The sequence below is a fragment of the Bombus terrestris genome, chromosome 12, assembly GCF_910591885.1.
Source record: "Bombus terrestris chromosome 12, iyBomTerr1.2, whole genome shotgun sequence".
In the NCBI taxonomy this organism is placed as follows: domain Eukaryota; kingdom Metazoa; phylum Arthropoda; class Insecta; order Hymenoptera; family Apidae; genus Bombus; species Bombus terrestris.
In genome coordinates, this window is record NC_063280.1 from 3,461,441 (window position 1) to 3,481,354 (window position 19,914).

The following is a 19,914-nucleotide window of genomic DNA, read 5'->3' on the forward strand; positions in this document are numbered from 1 at the left end:
AATATATTTGAAACAAAAAGACAATGCGCTACGTTTTCGTCAAAAATGTACCTGAAACAGAAAATGCTTTCCATCAATAGTATCGATGATCCATACTTGTTAAGTACTATCAGTAGTACTTGTACCTATTTATTCGTCTACTATCGTCTACTATCCAAATTTTGTCTATAGAAACAACACAGACATTATGTTGAAATTCAATCACTTTTTTTTTTACTCAAAATATTCCATCATTTTCTAACAATTCTCCCTCAATTTAGCCATTACTCGTTATCATTGATAAAAAGTGGGAAAACCGCACGGTGCAGCTTCGTAAGCGCGAAAGAAGCGACGCCGATGAACGAGGAAGGCCGATCCGAACGGAACGTTAGAGTTCGCGACAGGTTCGCAGACAGATCTCGCGTTCACGCCCGAGTTCACGCGGTTTTTGTCGCGTCGACTGAACGACAACGGCTACCACGGGAACCGGTAACCCTGAACTAACTTACTTTCAGCCGATCCAGCCGCTGAATTACAAGTAGCCTACCGTACTCTTCGCGGATCGCCCTGAGGATCGTTGTAAACAGCGCTTAAACGGCGATCCGCGTGCAAAGCGTAAAAAGCATAAACGGCGTGCTCTCGGCGTAAACCGTAATTTTCCTCGCTACCAGCGAACAGCGCAGTCGCTTGAACAACGCTAATTTTTTTACGACGTTTCATCTATTGCTAACGATCGGTGTCTGGAGAAAGAACGGCGGCTCACTTGTACAATAAAACGACTAGCCTCTTTGGATGCAAATATTACGTGGCGTGGTACGAAGAACGCTGGTTCGAATTGTCGTTAATTATCGTGTCTTCGATGGTAGCGGCATTTGTTTGAGGATTTAGATGGAATTTGTATAGTAGTTTGGCGTGACACGTTTAAGATTAGAAAGTATAGTCTTTGCGTTTTTTAACACGTTGTTAGCACGCGTGGTATCTAAATCGAGGATATTTATGCCTTTAGGATACACTTCAGATATAGAAATTTAAATGTAAAATGCATAAAACATCCGAAGTAAAACGTTCAATGTTATATCTACTGGATAGAACAAATCTGTGTATTTTCAGATTTTTCCATTTTTTTAAGAATATGTTCCATTTGTTCTAGAATATGAAATTGCATAAACAACAGTTAAATGATGTCATTCACATAGTTATGTGTGACGCAATGGTTTTGCATGAAAGATCAAGGTTACGTGCATAAGTACAACATAGGAATTCTACTTTTTAATTTGACAAGGCAGATAAAGTCTTGTCTGTACATAGCAGAGATGATTTTTTGCAAAGTGCGACAAGCAATGTTTTACAGTGGCTTGCAATATATGCTGATAATTTTAAAGAATGAGGTATTTTGAAAAAGTGATTCTTGTTTATCGATGAAGTTTTTGAATATATGACACGATTTAATACGATTTAATAATGAATTCATAAACATGTTAAGATTATGGTCGAAATGTTTCGCTTATTTCGAGAGTAGTAGTCTTTTCACTAACACACTACTTCAAGTAGTATTGTAGATACACAATCAACGTTTCAAGTGATACAAAGACGAACGTGATAATAGAATTCAATAATATCTCGACCCAGATCTCATGTATTCGCGTGCATAGTACACGATCCCGCAAATCCTTCGATCAAATCGCGAATACATAAATCTCATTTTCGCAAGGTTAATGTATTCTAAACGATAATATTTCTGCTTTCCCTGCACCAAGGACCATAAATCGTCTTCTTAGCCGTGAGTTCGACCAGCTGGTTTCAGCTACGTGTCGCACGTTTTGACCGTGAAACGGTGGCGTTGCGCAAACCTGGACAAACGTTACGTCACTCGCGACGTGATCTATCATTTGCATTCCTCTTCCGCCTGTTGGATGAATCGCCGATTAGGCCAAGATTGCAGTATAGACAGTGTTTGGTGCTTCGTATTGCCGGATGAAAACGGCCACGTTCCTCCTGAGTTGTTCGATCAGTGAAACATTAAGCCATCGTCTCTACGCGAACTTGCCTCGTGAAGCAAACGACTTCTCGATTAGCTTCATCAACCTGCCGTCTGTCGAAGTTATTATCTTTAACTCTTTTGCTTTATTTTATATCGGCATATTCTTGAAAATTTAAAGGCTCCTTACTAAACTTGTTATCGATAATTGGGAAACATTTGTAATGCTTTAACATGCAAATTTTTTAATTAATTCCTGCTGTTTCGTAGACAAATTTTTTTACAATTATATATTGTTTTGTTTAATTAAAAATCATTATCTATTCAAATTATAAGTATTTGGCGAGCAGAATCAGAGAATACTAATTTTATAGTATATAGAGAACTTGTGAAATTTAAGCTGAATTCAAATCTAAATATAATTGAATTTAAACCTTAAGCCGAGTCTCACCTATTCTAATCCTGATTCAAACCTAATCTCGCTTACTGTATAAACTAAATCCTGTGACACATCGAGACTAATAAAAGTAATTTGCAAACGAACTTTTCTAATCTAAAAGCTAACATTCTTGTCGAGTACTTGCTATTAGAAAATATAGGGATCTGGAAAAAAATATAGCGAGAAATTGTTGACGTCCTAAGATAAAGTTTAATGAAGTTTCGCGTTAGCGGAACGCAGAAGAATCTCCCATGGTAATCTGGTATAATTGAATAGACGAAAAGTGGATTAGGCCACTTTCCTCTAAGAAGGGACGCAATCCAGCTTGATTATTGTCTGCGCGAATTCGAACTTAATAACGTCCCCTATTTTCTTCGTTCCCAGCGCGGCTCTTCGAAGCTAGATTACGTTTAATTACTGTTATGACGTCTGCCACCATGGAACAATGTACATAGGTTCAAAACGAAGAATTCCGCGGGGAACGCAACCTCGGTCTTTCTCATCAACGTGGAAACAGAACTTTTCTATGGAAATCCTGGCTCTTTTATCGTGTGATTTTTTTACATTGTCTCGTTCAATGCAATACACGTTTGCTAATAGTCGAACAGTTCCTGGTTTACGGTTTAAATGAAACGGAAGAAGCGTCGATGGAGAGGACTGACCTTCGTTCGAGTAATCGAGCTGGATATCTGACGAACGATGCAGATTCAAGAGTCTCGAAACGAGAGGCGATCTCACCTTTGGCCTCGAGATCTTCCGTCACGTTGCGTCCACTCTTTTAACTATCCCATCGTGGAATTATTCCGCGGTTATACCTCGAGGTCGAGGTCGTAAGAACCCTGGGATTCGTGTAAGGAGGTCATCGACCTCCGTCGAAACGGTCTGTTTGAACAATCGGTAAACGAGAACGTGGACGAGCAAAATGATTCGTTATTCTCGTCATTGATGGGTCGGTGAAGGTGTTGAGTTTCGCCTGGAGGAAACTTTTCTACTCTTGCTGGGGCACGGCGCGACGCACAGAGAATTCAGGTGGAATCCACCGGTTTCGAGAACGTTTATGTGGGTCACTTGGGGAATCGTTAAGTCGAACGTGTAATCGTTGACGAAAGTGGTGTAAATTTTATGCGAACCTTCGATAGTCCGATTTCTATGTAATTAATCGATAACGTTAACCTTCATAAAAAATTTCGATTGGTCTTTGTACGAACGTTCCCGTTTAATTAGTGCAACTATGTATATATATATTTTGCCGTATTTCTTCTAGCAGTCTTCTTATTTCTTAGTAAAAATATTACTAAACTGCTTTGGATCTCCATCCTTTAAATATTTTTACGAAAATTCCAAATTTGTCGCGTTTATAGAAAAGTTGAATAATTTAAAATATTTCTTTTCCATGTTACGGGGTTCGGTAAATTTTTGCAAATCTATAGGGCTATTGAAAATTTACTAATAATAATTATATAATAAGAATTAACACTCACATAATCCGAGTGATGTCATAGTGCTGAAACTTCGAACTTAGAAGTACATTTATTACATAATATTCTGACTGTCTACATCGTAACTCAGAAGATTTTGATTCTCTAGATCTTCTGATATCTTGAAGCAAGTCGCATTAAACTCGTTGGCGTGCCACGCGCTCGTCACCTAAGAAAGTTCAGTATCTTCTCAGAGATTAAGATCACAGGAATTAACATAATCGTCCGGCTTAATACGATCCTCTGAATGGCTGAAGATCTCGTTATGCGTCTCTGTTGATCATAGGACATAACACGGAGATTCCGGTAACATTGACTAGTCCCTCAAGTCGATTGAATCGGAGCTGCTTGCGGGACAGGGATCGACGTGATCCTGACCGTGCTACCCGGACGATAATGGGAAGATGAAAGATCATGCTGGTAATTTTCTCTGCTTCGTAATGCACCTAGTATAACTTATTACTATCGATCCAACGACGAGCACGTTTTCCACTTTATCGTATCAATGTCGTATTCCAGGATCCTCTAACAGTTGCTTTGAAATTTTCGTCCAACTGAAATTCCCATTCGAAACGGATCGATCGTATATTTCAGCGACCGTATACTTCCGAGAAAGTTGTCGAATTATCGAGAAAGTTAATCAGGGAGCGACGAGGTATGAAAATAATTAAAGTCTGCTTTTGCAAAAAGAGTAAAAGCACAGGGAGAGAAGACGATACGGGACACGCATTTTAGCCCAGTTATTTGCTCAGCTGCGTCGAACGGGATAATCGACCGATCGCCATTGTTGATCCTGGCTAATTTCACCATCCCAATTTCGGAGCGGAGCTCGTTTCACGGTCGTGGACCGTCCGCGACGTGCGTTCACTTTCCACGAGCTGATCACGTCGACGCAACCCCATGGTCCCACGGTCGCGCCGTCAGAACAATCACCCTTCGACGTAGCGTGTGCGTGGTAATAGGAAGATGAAGGATCACGGTGGTAATTTGCTCAGTCAACGGTCGGCGAGATCGCGAAGATTTATCACCGGTATGTTCGATGGACAGAGAGAAAAAGACAGGACGGGAGAAAGGGAAACGATATGACGACAATACGCGAGACAGAGAACAACGAAGGAAAAGGAAGATGCGAGACCAAGAAGAAGAGAAAGAGACAGAGAGTCCTAGAACTCGAAAACCAGTCTACACACGTCGCGACGCGCGAGAGGTCTGACCGCTCTTGACCCTCGTGCCAGGGTGCTGGAATTTATCGTTCGAAGGACTTACCTCGCCACTGATGCACACGCTGGTTGCCCGTTCGATCCAACGACGAGCGGTTGGTTCGATGCTTCGAGATCCAACCACGAGTTCCTTGCAGTAGTCCGAAATATCCAAACGAAGGGGTGATGGGATACAGGCTCCACGGATTCTCGTTCGAGTAGCCGAACCACGACACCGGAGGAACGAGTTTTCACTTTTATTATACGAAGTCCCGCACGCGTCTCCTCTTTCTTCACCGCGTTACGTATCACAGTTTCTTCGCGACCGGTCGACCTCGTCGCGCCGCTATATATTATAGAAGACGCGACGAAGTGAACGTAAGGAGGAGGTGGAGGAGGATGAACTGGAGCAACGTCGACAACAACGACGATGATAACGACGATGATAACGACGAAGAAAGAAATGGCAACTTTACCCAGCGAAGGGTAAAGGAATAAGAAACACTGGAGGAGCACAAGCCGATCGCCGTCCGATCACGTCCAGGAAGAACCGGCGAAGAAAAGGCGAAGGAGAAAATATAAAGAGGAACAGGGCTAGAGAAATAAAGGGAGACAGGAGATTTCACGAGATTCTCTCTCGCGGCGTCCCGAGGATCTTTGTCGAGGAATCGCTCGGATCGATCCTCCTACCTCCTCTGTATTATTCCACTGAACGATCCACGGGAACGGTTTATCCAGAGGCACGGTATATATACTTGTGTATCGGCCGCGTGACGTATCTCTTCCGCTCAGTCCTTCTCGATGAACGAAATCGGAGCCTGGAGCACGGTATCCATGTAGTATCGGTGTCGAGCGGTTGTATGGATCCACGATCAGGAGCGTCCGGCGAGCAGATCACCCGAGCGTACGACGAGCGTAGTTGTCGCGGTAGACGGGACGACAGGTGCAGCAGCTGCAGCTGGCACGGTCGTCGGCTTCATACTGAAGGGGCGCCTCGATGCCGCCGGCTCACCGATGCTACGAGAAACTGGCTCTGCCACTGGCGACGGCACTGAAAAGTCGGAGCTAGCGCAGACTCTACGCTAGTTCCACGCTTGCTCTCCGCCGCTGTTCTCCGGCTCCTTCCCCCACTCCTTTTCACATCGTTGGTCCAAGAGTGGGAATACACGGCTCGTGCAACGTACTCGTGCCTCCCCTCGACTCCTCGCCCCAGTTTTTCGCCTTCTCCACCTTCTCTTGTCGTGGACAGCCTCCCTCCTCCTACCCTCGTGGAACCTCCCCACAGCTACCCCAACAACCGCGCTTCGAACATCCCCCCTCCTCATCTCGATTCATTCCGTCGGTCGCCGTGAGTCGCGAGTCGTGAGTTCTCGGTTGCTCACGGGCACACCGAGAATCGCTGATATTCCAGCACTTCGTAGCCGGTCCTCGATGGATGTTGGGTGAGTTCCACGCGTTCCGGTAGGTCGGTGCTAGAGGAGAACCGGACCGGCAGCAAAAACGATTGCGTTTTGAGACGAGGGGAACGCTCTGGGCTCTCACAAATGGCACGGACGCTCAACCTGGAAAAGCGTTTCGGGCCATGTCCAGATGAGTCGCTGGACCCCTTCGAACATGTTCCACGGTTATCAACGATTTTTTTCTTCCAGTTCGTTGTTTATAACCGGTGGCTGGGGTCATGATTGAGTTACAACCGAATAGATAAGTGTCGGGCTTTTTTTACTGATACAATTGCACAATCGTTTAGATATGACCCCCGATTCTTGTAATTAGGTAGAAAGCATTAGAATTTGGAACGTTGCCTTTTAGTATTATCTGTTTGGAAAAAACAAGGCGTTGGATCTCCGTAAAGATAAAACGAACGTTCTGCCTAAGAGTTCCTGGCCATACAACACAACATTATCTTTCAGCCATTCTGGTTCGGATTAATCCAGACATTATGACTATTGTGAGATAAATTTTAAAAGTTATATAAGAGCTAATACCTGTAATTAAGAAACTTTGGTTACGAATAACCATTATAAATGATTAAATGTTTTTCGATTTTCGGTGATCATTATCGGTGATGGAAATTTAATTTTGGTTACCACTGACTAATATAAGAGACCCGAATTTTATTTTTATTATCTATAACCGTTATCGATGGCGAAGAATTTTAATAATGGATACCAGTGTAACCAATCCCCGTTTAAAGATTTAAATTTTAAGTAGTAAACCTGTAAAAAAGAAACTGTAAATGCGTCTCGAAAGAATCTTCCTGCCGTCGAGATGGAAAGTGGAATATAAAAAGCTCGCAAACAGCTGCACCGAGCAGGGCGAGCCGAACGCACGGTTAGACCTCGTACCGACGATTTTTCTCTATGTATACGCGAGTGCTACTTGTGTGGGTGAGCTTTCTACGAGGGGAACGGTTTTGACAAGGGGCGAAGAACCCTCGTAACGTTCAGCCTGATGAACGTCGTTAAATCAAAGCTGTCCTCCAAAATTCAAGGCGTAGCACCTTTCCGAAACCTGGTCCCTCGAGCGTGTTCGTGCTCCTGCGCATTATATATATCGTACTTGACGTATATACTAGCTCAAGAGTATGCGACCTGTCTCGTCCTGTGACCTTTCCATAAACCACAATCCATCCTTGGTCAAGATGGCTACCACCTGTACAAACATATCAACTCAGATCAGTAATAATCCTAAGGACCCCCCATAAAGTTCAATACTTTACCTTTCTGTCAAAGGCCCTTAATCGTTAGAAACATCTTCCAAGTCGAAACGATCCTTACAGTTATTACTCAATAAGTGAAAAGATGGGAAAAACGGATTTTCTCATGTACAATATTCAACGGCCACTTCCACCTGCAAACGACTGTTGATGAAGGGCGGACAACAGCCATCATTAGTTCATCATTAGTTTGTAAATATCGCCTTCACAGAAAACACCTTACTTGCTAGCAACCTTTCAACAGAAGGGATAGCAGCAGAAAATACATCTCAACTTGTTAGTCACTCTTCACCTTATATTCTTCGAGGGAAAGTTGTTGGAAATAGAGAGTATATTTAAGCTGTTAAATCAGTGTTATAATTATTCAACCACCCCTATTATCTTAATCGAAATAGGGGACGGCTGATTCGTGGCGTCGGTCATCGTATCGTAACGAGAATTTACGACTCTCGTTGGTGTGTTATGCTGTGAAAGCGTCTCCCCGCGAAGCGATCGAACACAGCCATTTGCTTATTTTTGATGGAATCGAGTTTAGTTGGAGAAATACAGGTGGGAAGATTCAGCACGATTTTATGCTTCGTTAGATCTGACGTAGAACTAGACCGCGAATGTTTACGCAAATTCATATTTTTATAAACATACAATGGTTACATACCCTTATTTTCCAGCGAAGAATTCCTTTATCAGGTTCTAAATATATTTCATTTTCATAATATCAGATTTTTATAATTATACGAAAGCGCTATTAAATAATGTAAAATTTAATATACTAAGATGGAATTAATCATTATGATTAAATACTGTAACAAATATAATGGCGAATACCTTTTGTAGCTACAGTAAATTAAAAAAGAAGGAGACCATTAAAATAGACACTTAGTGTTCGTGTACTTATGAGCAACAGTGTACGCTTGAAGTCGAACGACGAGGCTCGGTGGAACGTGGTCCCTCGTGCCACGACGCGAAAATACAGCGATTGCGAAACAACGGAGACATTTCTGCCGGTCTATAAATTCGAACTAGCGTCGCCGACGCGGGAATAATAATGTCACTGATAAAATACCAAACACTAGAGCGTGGAGTAACCGTACTTCATTCAAGGCATTACCGTCTGGCGAAGGTATTCGCCAAGAGAGAGAAAGCTACAGGACGAAGAGGACGAGGAGGACGAATGGGAGTGACAAGGAAAATGGGTGGAGCAGACGGTGCAGACGGAAAAAGAGGTTCGATCGGAGAAAGAAGAAAGAAGAGAGGAAGATACGAAAAGAAAAGACAAGACAGAGTAGGAGATCTTTCAGAGTAGAACAAAATGATCCCAGCGTGGTCGGAGGAATTTATAACTTTTCCACTTTTGCCGATACCGAGTCGCTCTTGGTTGCTTGGGTTATCGCCACGAAGTTGCACTTGTTTTCCTACATTTATCGGGTGTAAAGATCGAAAATGTCTTGCGTCGTTGGCAATCTCACGACTCGTCGAATATTTGCCGGTTACCGAGCCCCGTGTCTAAACACGAGTCGGAAGGCGACACAGAGTTAAAACAAAACGCGAAAAAAGCACACAGCGAGCCTCCGCCTGTGCCACGAACGACTTTCCTTCAAATCGCCAGGACGTTTTATGTGCCGACGCTTGACATTTACAGTGAAATCTCGGCCGTAGCCGGTCGCCTACCATTTGCCTCAATGACATCTCGGGGATCTACGGTTTCTGCCGTCACCAGAACCTGTTTCGAACCCGTGTTCCTGCTTTGGCCCGCTACGAATCCGCGAGCGACCGTGTCCGTCCGCGAATCGCCGCTCCACCGCCTCTATCCAACGTCGGTGTCCACGTAGCTCAGAGAAGCTTGCTCTCTTGCTTCTTACCTCTTTCGCGATTTAATCGGCCCTGTCGTGTTTTCAACGGTTACATTTCGAGGCACTTCTCGGACCGATAGCGGCGCGAGGACATTCTTCTAGACACCACCGCAACGGTATCTGGCGCCTTCTATCGCGATGAAAGTTTGTCGACTTTGATTACGGTTTTAGTAAAATTTGAATTTTGTCTGTGTCATGAAACGACGATTACGTTTAATTCGTACTAACGTGTAACAGTTGATTTATAGTTTTTTATATATCAATATATGATAATGGATAGCGGATAGTTATTAATATATGGCAGGTTGAAAAATTTGTGATTTAACAGTGGAAGTACAGTAAAGTTTTTCATATTCGAATCAGATCGAAACAGATAAAAATGATAGTGGAATTTTTACATAATGCAACGACCACTTTTCTAATAACGAATTTCGCGTATTCAAACAGAGTCCAGGGAAATCATTAATTTGTTTCAATATTTATGAATCTTCTGTATCCTCGGCTGGGATTTAAATTACTTTTATTTTTTAATGTAGTCCCCTCTGATTTTGATGAAATTTATCTGAGCAATGGTTCAGTGTTTTTACGTTATCTAGGACACTGGCTTCTCGAACTTTTTCAGAATAGCTTTGTTTACCATAGATATCAGTTGATTATGCGATAAAAATCGCAGACCGCCAGAAAACTTTGAGCAGCGTTTGAAACCGCACGGTATTTTCTGCCGTTTGGCTGGCACGCGAGCGTGACTCAATGCGTTTCATTGCGCCACTAAAACAGAAGCTGCGTGCGCGTCGTGCATTTTAATTCGCCGAGATTAATATGTGAACCACTCGACTTCCTGCCTATAGACGGATCATAATGCGCTATAAACCGGAAACGATGCTGAGGATAATTGCACGGGTAAAACGAGAAGGATACAGTTTCGCGGTATTACCGACGATTTGCTTAACACACATTTATAACATTACGATCTTCTGTTACGTGTATGGTACTTAAAGGCTTAGCAGAAAGATCGATGGTTTAATGCGGCAACAAGTTTGTTGTATTACCAAGGTATTGAACCTTTTGGATCTCCTTTTTCGGATCTTTAGATGCCCGAAGTACCAGATCTTTGATTTCATTCACTTTGTGGCCTTTCGAAACTTCAAGTTACGATGCTTTGGAACTTTTTATCTCCGCACTTCTAACATTTCGGCCTTTCAATCCTTCGACGTTTAGAATTTAATTTAGATATTAGATCCTTAGATTTTTCAACTTTTAAATCTTCTTTCCAAGCTTCAGTCCGTGACCTTCGACCTTCGAATTATTGATCCCTGGATTCTTCAACCTTTTGGTACTCAGCCAATGTTATTCAAATATTTTTAAGCTTAGACCATTTAAATCATTGCCGTGAATCGTTGGAATTATACGATTCGCAAAAGATCACAAAGAATAATAATCAATGGAGAACGTATCACAACCGTATTTTTCCTCGACACGCGTATAGATCTCTTATTCGGGCTGTTTGTTCTTGGAGTTCCTCCGCAGAAGCGTTTCCACGGATTCTGTAAACACTGCCATGGAACGTCAACAAATTTTCCTCGCCTTGTGATATCCGTCCATACAGATCGTTTGCTTGCCGTTGAAAAATTTGGGAGGCGATGGCAACAGCTGAACAAACACGAGCGCCCTATTAATCGACGATACCTCGACAGAGAAACGCGAACGGCGAGCCGCTTTCAAATATTTGAGGAATCTGTTGCGATACGACTGAATCCGGTAAATAATACATTATGCGCCATAATTAAACATTGTTTCAAAAACACGTAAAAAATGGGGCGCGGTGCTCCACTGTCCCCATATTATGTCTATCAACTTATTTATCCAACGTTATTAATCAATTGCGAACCGACAAAGTCAAAGAACCTATAGACGTACTTTGTCACAAAATTATTTGTACTCACATAACGATACAATTATCATTAACACTTTGACTGCCACGTTAGTCACATATGACCGGTCACGGTTTCTCCTGTGAGGCCACGGTGGTCATTGATGACCGGAGCGCTTGAACTTCTTACAATTGTAAAAATTGTATGAAAATTGACAGTTAGGGCATTTTGAATATAACCGATAAATAGAAAATACTTTGAAATAAAAAGTGCCCCATTGAACAATTATACATTTTTATTAGAACATCAATAAAAAAAAAAAAAAAAAATGAGAACAAATCTTGCATCTAACGGAGCACTGCGTTTGCATCCATATTTTTGAAGGGTAATCTACGAATATTATTATAAACACATCTTAGAAAATAATCGTAAATGCTGCTTTATAATCATATAATTGAAGTTAGAAGTTTGAACATACCTTGTTATTATATATAGAATGAGCAAATACTGTTTACTAATATCTTCTACACGTTTCAACATTATATTCTGGACGTTTTGCTTTCGACGAAATTTCGAATGCGAATGGTTTGTTGAAATAAACGAAGCCTTGTTATAATATGTCGATATCAACTGTTACCAAGGCGCCACGGTGGTCACCCGTGACCATCAATAAGATAAACGGTCCATCGGGGAAGAATGTTGTCTTACATTATTAATTTATTATTATTTTGCCATTATATGCTTTGAATAACAAAAATACTCCCATGACGTCCTATGCGAAACATGTGATTTCGGCGTGCTGGTTAAAGTGTTAACATTTCTATATCCGGTGGCAGGAACGTATTATCAAACCAAATGCTAGTGTCCAGTGAGGTCACGTTGGTGTCACGCGCAAGTTGACCCTTTACGTAAAGTTTACGAACTTAAAATTTTCTACCAGAAAGACGCCGGCTGTTGTTTGAAGTTACTAGAAAATTCATGCTGACAGTAAAGTGTAAATGTATTTTTAACGCAGTTTGAAAAAATTGAAACATTTAACTCACCAAAAACCTTGGTATAAAATTACATTAAAAAAGATCTTAATTTTTTCTACGTCAATTCAGCATGCAGAGCAATATTCAATTACTAAAGAATTGTGTTAGCGAAATTAATTAGCAAACAAAAATTATATTTACACGATACTTCATCAACCCGCTATGTAACAACGTCTATGAATTAAAATAAAAGAGAATCGAGAAAACCTAGAAACCGCGCTCTTACTGTCTGATGCGTATCGATTTAAATTCCCGCGATCACGGTTTCACACAGTTTCCCTTGTTCGCCATATTGGTACACCCGCGCTCGTTTCATTTGCCGTTTAATTGCAACTCTCTCGTCTTCTGTCTCGATCCTACGTCAAAATAGAAATCACCAGGAACACGTGGTGTGCACTTTTTGCTGTGTGATTGTTTTCACGATGTCGATTGTCATGCGGTGGATTCCAGAAAAAGGGACGTGAAAACAAGACCATATTCGAGTGAAACGACGTATAATTCTGCAGGGAACCTTTGCCAAACTCCTTTAACGCGATTCAGCAGGAAATTCCACGTGGAATGTCCCGTAAACGTGGAAAATCCCATTTCTTCGTCTCGACCAAGCCGACGTTATACACGATTATATTACGTACGCGGCTCTGTTTTCCTCTGAAATAGCCAGGCTTGTCGGAAAAAATTAGCATAAACGCCGGGAACGCGTAACGTTGTTATGCCTGTGTAGGACAGTGGGAAAACACTAGTATACATCCTCGTGCCTGTGACTAACGTTCCTGTAACCGTTGTTACGGTATTCGTATGCGAAAGTTAACGCGCTGAAGTTAAATAATAGATGTCTATTTTTGTTATTCCGATAAAAGTGCAGCTTATCAGATCGCAATTAACTACAAGGTTATTCGCTCTTAATTAAAATTACATACGCTAACAGAAGCTTAAAAATCAGTAGTTGCTTGCGTATTTAAATATTAGTAAGTTTTGTTTCAGAAATTTCATAAATCTTTAGATAAGTATCTTAAGTAAATCTTTAAACTTATTAGAATTTATTACTATTATTAATTATAACTTTTTTTGAATTATAACACTCTTTCGTACTATTTATCTTTCAAACATTCTTTCATTCGCCACTGTATGTATTCACATCTGAGAATTCCATATTCACAGTACGTGCATTCGTTAATGAAAATCTATATTCGAATAATTATAATCAACCTGTGATGATAACATCTTATGCACTATCCAATCATTATATGCGTGGCGATAAATATACATTTGACGCATCCTTTTATACGCGAATTACACTTCAATCGCGTTCGTTACCAACTTGTCGAGATACAGCTACTTCCCTCGCGTTTCTCGTCTAATAATTATTTTAATATTCCTGCCTAGAGCGAGTGTTTTAACTGCTTCAGTTTCGTTAAACATAGCCGATATCGTTGCCCACGAAGTGCCAAGTGATTTTATCCTCGCCTCTCTAAATGATCTCCCCCTTATTTCCCTACGCATGATCGAACGCCCCTCTTCTCTTCCTCTTCCATCGGTAAATGGTTTATTAAACGCGATGCTGTATTATTATAATAATTATGCAAATATTCCAGTTAGCCTTGCAGGGGAGCTGTAGGGGCTACGGCGAGACCTTGTATTACTATCTGGTTAAGAAAGCTGTCGTCTCCTCTCTTCGTACGCTTGCATCGATAATTAAACTAGTGCGCAAGCTCACGACGCGACGTTGAAAATGGAAATTTATCCGCTCGTCACATTCAGACGCGCTAATTCCTCCTCCGGCTTTTGCCATCGTAACATTAATCACCGGCTGCTAAAACCATTATTTCTATCCTATACACGAGTGTGTACATACAGGTAAACTGTATTTCTTCGCCTTCCGATTTATCAATTATTTTACTATTTCCTCTGGTTGTTTCAGTCATGTTAGGATATCACGGATGGGGCGTCATTGGATATTCGGTTGACGTTACTACGTACATTGATTTGCACGCCTTGTAGGTTCGGTTCCTAATAAAATCGGAGTAATGAAGAAGCGATTTCAGGGCCAGACTTTGATAATGTAACAAAATAGAATAATTGCTTACGCAGATATCTGCAAATTTTTTTAGGATATACGTGTTAATAATTAGAGCAGGGAAAGCTTCGATAAGATATATACCTCTTCAAGGCTTTCGTCAGAGTCAAAGAAGTGAACGCCAGTTTCTTGCGTCGCAGTCGCAAAACGGTTGATCCATCTGGCTTATGACGCAGTACCGAAGAAGGTCAAATTTATGGCGCCTTCGAGTATTTATCACTTTCTCTTCTTGATAATGAGTTTCGTAGTTCTAACAGATACTGGACGTCTTGAATTATTCTAAATAATCGAATCATTGTGTTCTTTGACGTACGTCTTGCCAAGTGAATTTAGAAAATGACACTAACTAACGTGGTAGAAATTATGGAATCGAAGTTCTAAAACCAAAGAGTTCCTTTGTTTAAAGCGTTCCTGGTAAGTTAAAAAAAAACTTTCTGTAAATTATCTCCGAGTTACTCGATCGGAATTACAACTTTAATTTAAAGACATCAAATCCCAACCGTCATTGAGAACCGTAAAAAAAGATCGTCGTTTAATTAGCTCAACGTATCTATTAGGTTGTCCGAAAAGTTTCTTTCGTTTCATAAGATGATAATAAAATGAACAACAATTTCTGTTTTATATTATTTTATTGAATTAGGTATGATCCATTCCGTCCTATTTCTATTATTATTCGTGCAGAGTTCAATAAACTAATATAAAACAAAAAACATTATGTGTCTATTATTTCCTTACAAAACGAAGGAAACTTTTCGGACAACCCAATATATAACAATGTATCGCAACATATTATATAAGAACGTGGATAATTTTTGTTTGCCTTTTAATTCGTACGTGTCTCGATCGTATACTCGCTAACCGCGAGACAATGCCATCCTGTAAACGCCTGCACGATCGTCTCGTGAAGTACGTGTTACCCCTGCCCGATCACAGCGTCATTCCTCGAGCATTTGCGTTCCAATGGCATCGATGGAATCTTCAAACGCGCTCCTAATACACGGATACGTAAAGTGGCCGGCGTTGTTATGGGGTCAAACGAGATACCGTTGCCTCTGTTAACTTAACCCGAGTCTCTTGCGCAAACTGCGGCGTATTTGAACGGCAGCCTCCTGCGCTTTCCTAATAGGATATTTTTTCCATTTCATCTGGGACAGACCGGCGACGCTCGTGGCCAGATTGCTTTCTATCTTGATACAGTCGGCCACTTATCACCGACTTATGCACAGAGGTCGAGCGATCGCACGAAACGAGGCCTGTATGCATCTATGTCTCTCGTGCCTCGTGTAGTTCTTACTTCTAGCGACTATGTATCGCGGGACGACGCGACGTGATGGCTTTGTTCAAATTTCTTTGTGAAATGTCTCTAAACAATGTTCGATCGATAGAATAGAGATAGATATAAAAAATTGAAAATGTTTTATCGTTTTTGGAGAAAGCGTTAAACATTAACACAAGCGTTGTCTCTTTGATTTAATTGTTTACTCGCGAACAACTCCATTTCGCAGTGGTTAAAGCAAGCTAATAAACAGAAAAGGCTGAAACACAGGTTGTTGCGTACCGCATTTTGTTAGTGGATATTATTCCAACGTGAAATATTCATAGCGCTAACAAAAATTTTGCATTTCAGCGAACGAATGCAAAAAATTCACTATCATCGCGAATATTTTATTCTTCATGTGTATAAAATTACACTCGCGTAAATATTCGTATTCGTCAGGAAATTTGAAGTGGCGTTTTGCGATCTCACAGATTTATATTTCTAATGACGCAGCACGCCTAAGTGTACGATATCATTATTGGGAATATAATTAAGTTTCAAGTAACGCCGCATTAAAATCGCATCAACATTACATACAGAGTTCTCTTATATTAGACCGAAGTATTTTTCGGTTCTCGTTTCACGGTTTTTCAAGGGAAAGAATATTTCGGAAGTTTTGACGAAGTAAAAAACACGACTAAAATTATTCTCGACCTAGTAACGCAGCGAAGCGGCTAATCTCCTTCACGAACGGTATCACAGCGTTTCCGTGAAAATGAAAACGTCTTGTAGATGCAGCGACTCGTTTGCAAGTTTCCTTAATTAAATCGAGGTAAATGGACCAGCGTCGATGTGTTGGCAGCTGTTCGAAACCGCAGAAGAAGGTTCCGGTAGGCTGATGTCGACAGTGTAATACGTATACACCATTATTCAAAAGTAGAGTCTCAAAAGTCTGAAAATCAAATAAGGCACAGTAGGAAACTTTCACGCGGAGAATGGGATACTGCTTCCGTAGGGAGAATCCTATTTTCCATTACGATTATCACCACGTTCAACGGACATTTGTCAAACGTCAAACTGGCACGGTTTCAGCGTTAGCAAAGCGACAAGAAGCGAACGCTAAGAGGAGAGGCTCGATCAATTAACAATGAAAAGGAGTGCGGCGAGTGGAAAGGCGCGCGAGCCTCGTGCGAACGCGCGCGGATTTCACAATAACTTGTCAACGTAAGCGAGCGTATTAGACGCAGAGTTCTGAATCGATCGTCGTATCTTGCGCAACCGACGGATTGTTTGATACACGCAACGTGTGTGCATAGATCCGGTCAGCACACGTTGCGTTCATTCGATCGGAGTGCGTTGACTTGGCCCCAGGCTCGTGTCTCCACGCTCGAGCGAGCTTCCCACCTCGTTTCTCGCTTTTTCTGCGCGTTCAGTTTTCGGCCGTGCTTTCAATCGCCTCGTGAATTTCCTTGCATCTCGAGTACACCAAAATTCCATTTATCCGATTCCGTCGATCCCGTAAAGGCAGAACTCGCAAATGGTGAATTTTTCGAGATTAAATTCAAGGGCAGTGTCGGCAATTACATCGCGGAGATAACACTGTGCGCATACGATTTATTATCAGAGGTCGATAGTGCTCCGGTGTAATGGAAGAGACGACTGCATTTGTATACGTTGGTATAGCTACAGCGATTGTGCTGAACTTTCGAATGACGATGGGAATTTTCGTTGACGTAGCGATTTTTGACACGTGGGAATTTTACGCGCCAAGATAACGACTGATGGATGTGCAGATGTGTACAGGTGATAGGGTGGTTCGTGAGACGCCAGTCTATACATTATATTTCCTACCACGCTTTGGTTTTTACTTTTGCTTGGTGAAGTTTGTACGTTAAGGATAGAGCATCGAATGGCGGACTGAATTCGTGATTTATTAGTTATGTATTCACATTGCACGCTTTTATTCATGAGCAGAATTTTCTACCTGTACTATCAAGATATTTTGCAGCACAACTTTTTCCTTGGAGATTTTACATACAAAAATGCCAATTCATCTCGACCGAGCAATGATATGAAGCTTAATAAATTTTGTTAGTTGCGTTTGTTTTATATGATAAGCAAGCAATTCGTACAAATATTTTAATATTAAGAAATAGGTAAAGCAGTTCATGAATGAAATGAAAGGTATCTATAATTTTGTTAGTTACCTTCCGACGAAAGTAACATTGTGCTTATAATTCTAAACGTTTAACCATCTATCGATTGTGGGAAGGTGCGAGTTAGGAAACAGAAAAATTCCTGTGAAATGTGTTACCTCTTCTAAACGTTTCTCTAAAATCTCTAAAAATACCGTCTACGTATATATTTTGAGGAAGTTTGCACAAAGCGAATATGACGTAAACGTTAGTTTCTTCGAAAGACATTTAAACTCGTTTCCACCGGAACAAGTATGCTTAGAAACAACAAAACACCGTTTTACAAACGACTAACCCGTTTCATTCTAGAAATGAAACGGACTCGTATGCAAATCTAACGCGATTGAATATTCTCTGTGCACGCACACGTACAAAAAATCAAAAAAAGAAGAAGCTGAACGTTGCAATCGCCGTGTTAAACAGGTAATTAATTATTGTTAATAACGTGACCAGTTGCATAGTGGATGCACACAGCGCCCGTTAGACGCGATAAAGAGTATAAATCAAACGTTGCATTCCGGTGTTGCGATTTCTTGTCCATTTTTTTAGGATTAACCGTGAACTCAGTGCCACGAGTTCGGTTGAAAGCGGCGGACATTTACGTAATATACGACTCGGGTTGCTGTAACAGTTCTACTGAATAATCGAGTAACAGTGTCGCTGTTACGTCTGAAGGAATTAATGAGTCCTTGATACCATGACGATTTCGTGGGAAGAGAATCTTACACGGTTCATAGAACGTGCAACTTACAGCGATCCTAGCTTTGATTTTTTATTGAGAAAGTATATATTGCACTTGTCAAGAAGAATACCTGTTCGTTCCTGAATTCTGCTCTTACTATAAAAACATATCCAATATCAGGGGTAAATACTTAATCGCACATTGTTTTTCCTGGTATGTAAACTTCTCAGTAGTTACATCGATCAATTCCATGTTGTACGAAGATTCCAAATTCGTTATCTGGATATATAAATAATATTAAATATTTGAAAAATAAAGATTGTATTTTCATCGATTCATTTATCATAAGGAAGTAGCATAGATAACTGCAAATTCCATCTGCTCTCTTCTAAGTCTTACAAATAACTTTTACAAATTCCTAGATCGTTGTTCTGCATAAACACAAGATTTGGCTCGATTATTTTTCTCCCTTGATAATTTAGATCTCAATCGATCGGTCGGATTAATTATCTTTCTTTGTTCTAACACTTACGAATAGTGGATGTATCATAATTTGCCTTAATCCTCCTGCGGTCCTCGACAAACAGAAAGATCTTTAATGTTCTAAGAAAACACCTAACAAAACTTCTAATGGCCCGAAACTGAGCCAAGAAACATAGCAGGGTCGGATTAGTTCGTAGCGAATCTTAACGGTTCCTAAACGTTTCTAACGATTTCTTAACAACGACCTCGAGTATATAATTCCGCGTTAGAGCCGATGTCAAGCGATTCTCAATCATCCTCGATGCCTTCTCGACCGAACCGTTCGGTGAAGACGGTTCGGCGAGATCGGTACAACAATAATGACGTCCGTGGCAGGCGGTCATTAGCTGCGATCGTTGTAACGATTTCCACGCTTTCGTTAATTTTCGAGCAGAGCCGAGCAGCAACGGGTAAAAAAACGTTAGGCGATCGCTTCGGCGAGAAAGTCCATCGGATACGAGGAAAGAAGTTCTGACGGAAAGACGAGCAGGTCAAGTTCTCTGCGTGCGTTGGCTCGAAACCAGACCGGCTGAATCACGACACTCCATTTATGGATGATGCGCGGATTGGCGTTTAAAATTAATATCGGCCGTCGCTCGAACGTCACAACAATTTCGCCCGTAAGAAGAAAGTCGAGCG

General features: G+C 41.2%; 1 protein-coding gene and 1 long non-coding RNA gene across 8 annotated transcripts in view; one reads left to right on the plus strand and one right to left on the minus strand.

The window, feature by feature from the left end:
• Positions 1–6,140, minus strand: part of LOC100650169 (storkhead-box protein 2) — a 111,866-nt gene extending 105,726 nt beyond the window's left edge. For both annotated transcript variants that reach the window (XM_003399547.4, XM_012314591.3), the window contains exon 1: positions 5,141–6,140. The gene's annotated coding sequence lies outside the window, so the exon portion shown is untranslated. The remainder of the gene's footprint in view (positions 1–5,140) is intronic.
• The window catches only part of LOC110119775, a 241,088-nt gene that overhangs the window by 112,357 nt on the left and 108,817 nt on the right, over positions 1–19,914 (plus strand). The gene's annotated exons all lie outside the window — the stretch shown is intronic.